The 11167-nt window shown below is 43.5% G+C and overlaps 1 long non-coding RNA gene across 1 annotated transcript; it reads right to left on the bottom strand.

Annotated features, from left to right (window-relative positions):
• Window positions 1–6273: 6273 nt before the first annotated feature.
• LOC118663586 lies at window positions 6274–10156 on the bottom strand. The gene is made up of 4 exons (XR_004970090.1): window positions 9458–10156; window positions 9041–9151; window positions 8699–8801; window positions 6274–6520 (listed from the first exon to the last, which is right to left on the bottom strand). It is a non-coding gene; the product is annotated as an uncharacterized LOC118663586 (long non-coding RNA).
• Window positions 10157–11167: the final 1011 nt, after the last annotated feature.

The raw sequence follows: 11167 nt of genomic DNA, 5'->3' as shown, positions 1-11167 counted from the left end.
CTGTCACATCAACAGATATTGGAGTTGCTGACATTTTGGTAGGAAGTATTTTTTAATTCTGTAATTAATGAAAATAAAATGCAGAACTGTCTTTTTTATGAGACTGACATATGCTAAAAACTTGATTATCTTGAGTCATGAGAGAAAGAATTGCGCCAGAATTGTGCCTAGCTTTTTGTGTTGAATGGAAATGTGGGAGTTGGGGTGTGGGAGGAGAAGCTTGTATTTTTTCATAGTTATTGGGAATTCTGAGGCATAGCCATATTTGGAAACTCCTGGTCCAGCTTTTCATTTCACAGGTGAAAACCTGGAAAGATGGTTACAGATGATCAAGGCTGAGAGCAGTTTCTTTTTTATTTTTTTAAATATACTTTATTGATTTTTTACAGAGAGGAAGGGAGAGGGATAGAGAGCTAGAAACATCGATGAGAGAGAAACATCGATCAGCTGCCTCCTGCACACCCCCTACTAGGGATGTGCTCACAACCAAGGTACATGCCCTTGACAGGAATCAAACCTGGGACCTTTCAGTCTGCAGGCTGATGATGCTCTAGCTAGCCACCGAGCCAAACCGGTTAGGGCCTGAGAGCAGTTTCTTGTTGACCTTTGATCTACCAGACTCATTAGATCATTCATCCAATTTATCATTTCAATGCAAATTTTAACCCTGTCTCTTATACTTAAGATTTTGGCCCCAAGGCTGTTGTTGAGAGTCTGAAGGAGGAAAGACAATCCTGCTAGCTTTGAGGGCCACCAGAGGCTGTGGCTTGAAGCTGGCCTCTGGGCTATGTAAATTCAGCTGCTGGCTTCAGGCCAGTAGTTAAATTCTATGAAAACAAGTCCACATCCACACACTAGCAGAGGAAGTTGGGCAAGGCCCTCTTCTGCCTATTCAAACAGGTGACTTTGCAACTCCTGAGCCTTAGATCAGCCACAGGCATTGTGAGAGCTGCTGGAGACCCAGTTGACCTGGACCAATGTGTGACGTGAGCTATGACTGGAAGAGCCCAGATGCTGGGCCCATGTTCCAGCCCCCACTGACTCTCTGGGCTACCTCAGCAAAGTTTTCTCCTCTGTAAAATGGGGATAATAATATCACCCACCTCTTAGGGTTGTTATGAGGATTACATGGGTTAACATTTATAGTGAACCCAGAATAATGCCTGATATTTAGTAAATGAAAGGTGTTTATTAAACACCTTTCACAGCACTTTCTGATTGTCTTGACAAGGAGTCCTTGATGACTCTTAGAGGGATGGTGGATTGAGCCCTGTCAAAACACATGCCATTTTGAAAGTGACTTTCTTTATTGTGTCACTAAATGTTCTGCTGCTCTTCTACCCACTGACCAAGGGGCTAGTCTTCCTTCAGTGAGACAAGAGGGGACCCAGCTATTTTGGGGCCCCCCTAGACCCGTGGTCGGCAAACCACGGCTCGCAAGCCACATGCGGCTCTTTGGCCCCTTCAGTGTGGCCACGAAGTTTTAATCGCACTGTACGTGCGCGCCCGCACGTGGTATTTTGTGGAAGAGCCACACTCAAGGGGCCGCAGTTTGCTGACCACTGCCCTAGACTGTTACATTACATCACACCCACCCCTTTCTGCAGTCAGCACATACCAAACCTTGCCTAGATTCAGAAACACTTTGAACCTTTAATTCCCTCCTTTAACAGAGATTCTTCATGTCTAACCCTCCAGGTCAAGACAACAAGAGGTGGCAATGAAACTCACATTTTTTGTGAGTCACTGCCACTGAGTAAAGTCCTCACATCCACAGAGAAAAGGATCTAATTCAGGCTCCACCTCCAGAGCTAGAAAATTAATGTTTAATCAGACCAGCACATCATCAGTTATTACATCTGACCTTCCTTAAAGTGCCATAAAGCAGTGAGGACAATGGGGAAACAAAAATCCGAAATTGTACTTGGTGGTGTGTTTTTTTAACCAATTTTAAAAAATATTGATCACTATTCTGACATTTGTGTTAATCATTCTCTTGCTTCTCATTATAGCTTATGATATATGATATACCCGAAAATATATTTTTTTAGTTTTTTGCATGTTTGAACTTTCTATAAATGGAATCATACTCTGTCTACTCTTTTGTGCCTGGCTTCTTTAGCCTCACATGTTTCTTATGTTCAATAGCATCAGTGAGTATAATCATGTGTTCATTTCATTGTGTAGCATTCTATGGTGTGGCCATATCACACTTCATCTACTCTGTGGTCGACACAAATTTTTATTGTTTCCATTGTTACAAATCATGGTGCATTGCTACAGATCTTGCCTGCTGCCCTGTGTAAATGTAATAACTTTCATTTTTTATGAAGACTATAGAATCTAATAAGTGACTGCACTTATTTTTCTTCATTTGGACTTGCAATTCCTCTGTGTGATGACTCACCTCCCACCAAGGATACAGAAAGCTGGAAAGAGCATTGCTCTCACCCTGACAATAAGAGAAAGCTGGGTAAATTATAGCATCATAACTTTTCTTAAGCACTTCACACAACTGATGTTGCAAGGCAATGAGGGAGCTGGAATTCCACAGAGGAAAAGGCCCTATCAAGTAAAGATGGAATGCATATTAGACATGCAAGTGGCAATATCAAGTAGACAGTGAGTCTGGCACGTGAGGGAGAGGCGTCTATGAGTTGGACAATAATCGATTTAATTTATGTATTTGTATATATAAAGTCCCATGGCTAGAGGAGACCACTTAGAGAGGGAGTATAGATACAGAGAAAGAAAGAGGAGAAGACCAAGTCTATCTAACATCAATACTTGGAGTTGGGGAGCTGAGGAAGAACCGGTGTAGGAGAGATCAGTATAGTGGGAAGAGATTCACAGAGCCTAAAAGTATTTTGAGATAAAGGGGAAGTCAACTGTGTCAATTGCTGCTGAAAGATCTAGTTTAGATGAAGATTGAGAATTGACTATTGCCTTTGACGTATAACATGATGACGACCTTGAGAAGTGCCATTTCACTAGAATGGCAGACACTGAGAAAGCCCAATTGGGACAGGTTCAAGAGCTAATAGGAGATCGGAAAGGGGGCAGGCAAGAGATGGAGTAGCTGGAGTGGACTTGGAGTCAAGAGAGAACATTTTCTGAAAGACCATGTTATCCTATCATGTTTATTTGCCAATGGGAATGATCTGGTTGAGGCACAAATCCCTATGAGGGAAGGGGATAGATAATTGCAAGAGTAGAGTCCTTGAAACCAGGAAGGCATTGAAATCTAAAACACAAGTGGAGGGTTTGGCCTCCAGTAAGAGCAGGAAGCCTTCCTCATCTCTAACAGGAGGAAAGTTGAGGTTTATAGGTAGAAACACAGGTAAGGTGATAGACTTGGTGGTAGAGATGAAGCAATTCTTTTCAGACTGCCTCTACCTTTCTTTTTTTTTTTAAAAAAAAAATATAGTTTTATTGATTTCAGAGAGGGAGGGAGAGGGAAAGAGATAGAAAAATCCATGATGAGAGAATCATTGATTGGCTGCCTCCTGCACACCCCACACCGGGGATGGAGCCCACAAACCAGGCATGTGCCCTGACCGGAATCAAACCATGACCTTCTTGAGACTTCCATTGAGACTTCTTGAATTGGAATAGTGTGTGGCCTGGTAGTCTGTGCTTCAACAAGCCTTTCAGGTGATTCTGACATTTGAGGAGCACTGGCTTAGGATAGTATGGTGAGTACCATTAGCACAATGAGGGTTCTTTTAGGAAGGAGGGAGTGGGAAATAGAACAAATGAGCATCTCAGAGAGAGAGGGAGTCAGCAGAGTTAAGGGTGTTTGCAAGGGAGAGAGTCTAAGGATGGGCCCTGAAATCCAAATTGTGTGAGAAAGGGAACAAGGACACAACGGAATGATGGATGGTGGAAAAGCAAGCTTGGCAACATAAAGATCTCCATGAGGCTGGAGAACTGAAGTGAGCTGGTGGGATAGATGATGTGGGGGCCATAATGTACTCACAGATCTCCAACTACAGGGTGTGTCACTGACTAAGGCTTCTGTTTGCACCAAGACCAAACTTACTGCTGCGACAAGTGTGGCAGGGTCACTAAGGTTGGTCTACTCAGGGGCACATACTCCTTAGATAGCTGGCTTTGGCTCAAGGACCCTACTCCCCACAACTTTGATGGACCTTCCTTTAATGACACGATAATTCAAGGATCTTCCACCCAACCTTCCCTCCCATTCTCTTTCACTCATCTCAGACTTGAACCATGTTCTCCAGCTCTCCCAGCCTTACCCATCTACCTACCTATTTTTTCTCACATAGACACTTCCCCTGTTCAAATCCTTGCACATTTAATCCCATCTTGGCACCTGCTTCTTGGAGAACCTAGACAGATACCCAAGGTGATGGTTCTTGAGTAGAGCTTGAAACTGAGATTATGTGTTGGGCACTGTGCTATGCTAGTCTAAGAAGTAATCATGGTGCCTAGTCCACAGGAGAACCTGTGAGATAAAGGTGCATAGCTGATCACTGCAGTATAGCAGTCCCAGACACTGTGGGACTCAGGCATCCTTAGCGGTGGTGGGAAGATAATGACTTTCGGTAGTCTGGGTATCCCACCAGCTGAAAACACACCCATTTGTTTAGTGATAGGCCTCTTAGGTGACCCCACAAACAGCTCAGTAAGTATAGCTCAGCTACCCACGGACTGAGCACAGCCTCCGTAGATGTCACCTTCCCAAGGCATTGCAATCACCTACCCTTGTTTCTCTTCACTGTGGCTGCCAGCAGATGGCATCATGGGTATAGAGAAGAGGGTCGGATATTTGATAAAGATTTGGTTATGATAATGACCGGTCCTAGTCCCTATTTTCTCTCTGCATTTCTCTAGTATTTCCCTTGGTGGCTGTCACCCTGCACTGAGTGCTTCTGCCCTTACTGATCTCACCAGAGTGCTCTGAGAGATCACGGGATAACACTTGTGAGCTACTCTGAAAACGGCCAGTGCCCTGACAGGTGGCGTTTATTACAACTCTAGCTCATATTGGCTGCAGGCACCTGAGGGAAGGATGGAGCTCTGTTTTCAATGGACTCCACACTCCCAGATGAAGGGAATGTCAGCCCCTTTTGGATTCTTTAAAATTTTTTTGATTGATTTTTTTTTTTAGAGAGAGAAAGAAGATGAAGAAGAAGAAGAAGAGGAGAAGAAGAAGAAGAAGAAGAAGAAGAAGAAGAAGAAGAAGAAGAAGAAGAAGAAGAAGAAGAAAGAGAGAGAGAAAAATATCTTTCAAGAGAAAAATAATCAAATCAAACCTTAGAGGAGAAGGGTCTGGGTGGTGAGAGAGAGAGAGAGAGAGAGAGAGAGAGAGAGAGAGAGAGAGAGAGAGAGAGAGGAGATCAATTTTGTTGTTCCACTTATTTATGCCGTCATTAGTTGACTCTTGTATGCACCCTGACCAAGGATCGAACCCATAACGCTGGCATATGGGGATGACACTCCAACCAACTGAGCTACCTGGCAAAGGGCCGTTTTGGATTCTTAACCTGGAATCCAGGGCCCTTGACCAGACTTTAGGGAGACTGGCTCTCCTGGACTTGTGTGTGCAGTTGTATGTGTGTGTGCATTTGAGGGGCATAGAAGGGGGTTGGTTCTATGGCTTTCATTATTCCTCAAAAATATGAAGAGTAAACAACTTACTTTCAAGAGAAAAATAATCAAATCAAACCTTAGAGGAGAAGGGTCTGGGTGGTGAGAGCTCTGCCTTCAAAGCAGATCTGTTGCTGGGCTTATCCACTCTTACTTTAAAAGGAAGGCCCCTGTAGTGTGTGGTAATCCCAGAAGTATTATGGAACTCTGTGGGATCATGGTGAGAGGATAATGGCTTAAGGGACAATTGGGAATTGGTTTTGCTCCTTAATATATCCTATGTCATAAGAGGATTTTTACCACCATAGAACACTGTCTTGGGAATCAGAACTAAATTAAAAACGTTTTCTTTCCTTTCTTTTTTTGTAGACAGTTAATTAAGTAGTCCTAAGTGTTTTCATATTACACCTGAAAGTTTCCATTAGAATGTAATAGGTACAACGGACAGCTGTTGGAAATTGCATGACAAACTTAACTGTTTTACCAAAAAATGCCTGTTTGTCTGCCCTTTCCCCTCGTTCAACACTAGAGGGAGCTACACACCACGGAGCCGGCTCCCTTCACTCTCCGAACCCGCTATTGTGATACTCGGCTCCCTTGTGGATATTTTGCAGTATATACACAGAGATAAGCAAAAACACGGAAGAGGAGTACCTTGTTCCATTTGTCATAAGGAGCCCGGCAGACCCTTCCAGGTGTCTGTTCATGTCAGGAGGCTATCGCCGACCCCAAAGGGAACTTCTCAACACGGAGGGTTGGGCAGCTTGTAGGTCAGTGGTTCTCAACCGTGGCTGCACAATTAGAATCACCTGGGAATCTTTTTTAAATCCTGATTTCTGGGCCTCTTTCACCAGCTGTTCTTTTTTAGAATGAAAAGCCCACGTCAATTCCTTAACAGGTGACTGAGCTGTAATTAATAGATATACTAATAGATTAGTAAACATACTAAGGCATTTATGAGCTCTATTATGATCGTATCGATAAGAGGAAAATGATGTTGATGAGAGATTGATATCTGGTCCATTCACTTATTTTTCTTCACAAATTTCTACGGCCTGCTCTATGCTACAGACTGAATGGTTATATGCAAGGTGTACCGACTCAGGCATTGATGAGAGCTGGAGGGAGGTCCTCAGGGGCGGGCCCTCAGGCTGTTCCTTCTTTTTTTTTTTTAACTTGTCGTAAAATATAAACAATAAAATTTACCATTTTGATTATTTTTAAGTGCACAGTTTAGTGCATTAAACATATTTACATTGTTGTGCAACCATCACCACCAGAGCTTTTTCATCATCCCAAACTGAAACTCTGTAATGTTAACCACTAACTCACCCTTCCCTACTTCCCCCAGGCCCTGGTAACCTCTATCCTACTTTCTATCTTTTTAAAATTGCCTTACTCTAGGTCCCCATATAAGTGGAACCATCCAGTATTCGTCCTTTTGTGTCTGGCTTATTTCACTTAGCATAATGTCTTCAAGGTTCATCCCTGTAGCATGTGTCCAAATCTTGCATTTTTTAAAAATCCTTACCCAAGGATATTTTCCCATTGATTTTTAGAGAGAGGGAAAGACAAAGAGAAATATCGATGAGAGAAACACATCACTTGGTTACCTCCTGCACGAGTCCTGACCAGGGCCCGGGCTGGGGAGGAGCCTGCCACCAACGTATGTGCCCTTGATCCTTAATCAAACCCTTTGGTCCGCAGGCCGATGCTCTATCCACTGAGCAAAAACCAGCTAGGGCTCTCCTTCCTTTTTAATGCTGAATAATATTCCATTGTGGGTATAGGCCACATTTCACTTATCCATTTATCCATTAATGAACACTTGGGTTGTTCCATGTTTTAGCTGTTGTGAATAATGCTGCTATGAACATGGGTGTACAAATATCTGTTTGTGTGTCTGCTTTCGATTCCTTTAGGCATACACTAAGATTGGAATTGCTAGATCACATGAAGATTCGAAGTTTAACTTTTTTTTTTAGGAACTACTATACTGTTTTTCACTGCAGGTAGACCAGTCTTACATTCCCACCAACAATGCATAAGGCTTCCATTCCACATCCTCACCAACACCGGTTGTTTTGTTTTATTTATTTTTAAATAATAGCCATCCTAATGTCGTTTTGACAAGCTCTGATTTGGACTAGTTTCATTCATTTTATCCAGAATTTAGATGGAAGTAAAAAAGGGTGCTTATCTGACTTGTAAATCAACAGAGGGTGGAAAGCATAGCTGATGTGTTATGTGAAAGAATTGGGAACCAAAATAAAATTGATCACTTATACCAGGGGTTGGCAAACAACAACCCATAGCATAGGCCAACCTGGCCCACTGCCTGTTTCTATAAATAAAGTTTAAGTAGTGCACAGCCACATCAATTGTTTGCACATTGTCTATGGCTGCTTTCGGGCTACCATGGCAGACTTGATTAGTTGCTCCAGAGACTGTATGGATCTCAGCATAAAGTATTTACCATTTGGTCCTTTTCAGAAATGTTTGCTGCCTTTTGGGTTATTCAAAAGGGCCAGATTTAACCAGAAAAGATTTCATCTGTATGGAATAGTTGTATTGGTGTATTAAAAAAAACCAAGTACACAATAAAGAATTGGGGACCGCTGGCTTCATAAAAAAAGATGTGATTTTTCTTAACAGTAGATTAAATGTGACTCAGCTTTGAGATGAATGAGACTGGCAGACACCGATTGTAACCTTGGCTCACATTAATAGGAATGAGCATCTAGAACAGTGCTGCTCCCATCTTGGCTGTGCACTAGAATAACCCAGAAGCTTTAAGATATATTGATATCAAATTTGGGGGGAATCCCATGTAAATGGTCTGGGGTGTGGCCTGGGCATCCGGATGTTAAAAAGCTTCCCAGGTGATTCTAAGGCCCAGGCCAGCCCAGGTTGAGACCCTGAGACAGTTCTGTTCTGCTTGGCTCAGGCCCAATCACACATCCGGTTCATCCAGGTGCCCCATTGAAGGGAAATAAAGACAAGCTGGTGTCTATTTGAGGAGGAGTCCGCATTGTGAAAGAACAAGAACTCATCTTTATAAGGGAACAATTGAGAACGTACAAACCTACGGATTCTGGAGAGACCATGGGGAGTTTGTACCCGGCATTCGGTGTGTGAGGGCTGTCTCATGGAAGACTTATTTTTACAGCAGGCTCTGAAAAGAGGAGCTGGGAATAGAGAATAGGAGTTATTAGCTGTTATTATTACTTATTACTTTTTATAAAATAAAACATTAAAAACAGCACTACCCAAAGAGGGAAGCAGTGAGTCCTCTTTTGAGGGACATGCCAAGGGGTCCCATTCACTGGCAGGGATGGGACAGAGCAGGCCCGGGAGTGGATGGGGGACAGAAATAATCAAAATAACCCAGTTCTGTCAGCAAGTACTGACTGGGGCTCTCCAGTACCAGGCACTGTTCTGGGACCTATTCGGTGTTATATGTGACCCACAAGCACCCTGACGGATGGTCTTCCAGCCTGGGCTTTTCCGATTCTAGAACTCACAGCGTGTACATAACCTGAAATACAAGGTTGAGTTTTAGTAATAATGAAGCTGTATTTATTTATTTTTAATTTTTAAAAATATATTTTATTGATTTTTTTTACAGAGAGGAAGGTGAGAGGGATAGAGAGTTAGAAACATCGATCAGCTGCATCCTGCATACGCCCCCCCCCCCCCCCCCCGGGGATGTGCCCACAACCAAGGTACATGCCCTTGACTGGAATCAAACCCGGGACCCTTCAGTCCACAGGCCAACGCTCTATCCACTGAGCCAAACCGGATCGGGCTGAAGCTGTATTTAGATAAACAGCCGGGAACTCACCTATGAAGATGAGAGGTTGTATTTGAAAGCTTTAGTTTAGAATCCCAAATGTCAGAGCTTCGAGGAAGGTGAGAGGTGATCTAATCCCCTTTCTCTCTCCTCAATTTATAGATGAGGAAACAAGGCCCACAGAGGTCCTGGTGTTGGTCCCAGGGTTGGTCCCGAGATTGGTCCCGGGATTGGTCCCAGGCTACACTTTTAATATTCAAATAAATCCTCTGACACCTGGAACAGCTTTCTTGCTCCTGCCACCTTAATCAAATTGTCCTACCTTTGCTCAAAACACTGGGAGCTCACCTCCTCTCAGGTAATTGTTTTCAGAGCCAGTTCATTGGGCACACAGGAGAATCAGTCTCTTTATTGATACATTTTGACTCTGATTCAAAACAGCACGATGAAGCCTCTGTTTTAAGCTCCAGACTTGACTCTGAATGACTCATGACTAATTTGCAAGAATTAAATCAGCCCACAAAGAATGCATAATGTCACGAAGATTTACAAAGGAAGAGCTTTTGTTCTTGAATTGATTTAAAAGTAACTTCCAAAGAAGGGTTGCCAAAGATGTGCTGAGTAATGTCAGTGTCACTGATGTAGGACACATCTGCCTGGGAAAACTCCACTAGAGGGTCCGGCAGTCCGCATAGGTGCATTCTGGTAAACTTGCCACAGATTAGCCACACTGACTGCCACCTACTGGAGAGGCTGCCACCCACGAAAGAGGCTGCCCTTTGGGAAGAGACTGATGACCTAGGGTGACATATCTCAGCACCCCACCTCTATCCACCCACCCCAGACCAGGCATCACATCACCAGTGTGAGTGTCACTTCTGGGCAAAGGTGACTGGGAGAAAAGGTGTTCCTTCTCTACTCTGGCTCATTTCCCAGCAGGCTGTTGAGTGTAAATCACTCCCACGCCCCAGGGGAGGGTGGAGCCATGGGAGGGAAAGAATCTGGGTTAGAACCAGTTTTACACTTTATCTGAATAGGAAATAAACTTTTACCTGTTAAGCCATTAAAATATGGAGACTTATCTGTTATAGCAGCTAGCCTAACCCTAATACAACCACCAAAATCTGATTTAACTGAAATGTAAATATAAACACAGAGCCTATCACAGTGCCTGGAACATCATAGACACTCAATAAATGTGTATATGGTGAATAAATAAGTGAATCTAGTGTATATGATGAATGGTATATTTTGCCAAAAGGAAGTTAGGGAATACTAATAACTAAGGATGCAGAGGGTGTTTGAATGCGTGCTGAGCACCGGTTCTTCAGTGGCACATTGCAATAGTGAGGGAAATGGGTTGCAGTTTTCACAGAAAAGGAGACACCTACAAATGGAAGGGATTTCTGAGTCAAGTGAGGTTCTTTTCACGCACAGAGAGCTTGCAAACAGACTAGGAGCCTTTCCTATGAGGTGAATTGAGGGTTCTACACTGGTCCACGGGTGTAACCTAGAGCCTCATGTGGACACAGTGTCATCACCTGGAAATGCTGCCTCCTAGAACCTCAGAGATGGAGCACCTGGCCAGTCCTTTATTTCACAGATGCAGAAGCCACTTCCCAGGAAAGTGGACAACTCACCCAGGGTCCCTTGGCCATCAGCAGGCCTGCAACACAAGGCAGGGCAAGGTGGTTAAGGATGGGGATCATGGAACCCAACTGCCTGGATTTGAATCCTGGCCCTGCTCCTTGCAAATTACTT

The sequence above is a fragment of the Myotis myotis genome, unplaced genomic scaffold (assembly GCF_014108235.1).
Source record: "Myotis myotis isolate mMyoMyo1 unplaced genomic scaffold, mMyoMyo1.p scaffold_m19_p_9, whole genome shotgun sequence".
NCBI classification, from domain to species: Eukaryota; Metazoa; Chordata; class Mammalia; order Chiroptera; family Vespertilionidae; genus Myotis; species Myotis myotis.
Note: the sequence above shows the minus strand (reverse complement) of the source record. Positions and strands in the feature narration are given on the sequence as shown.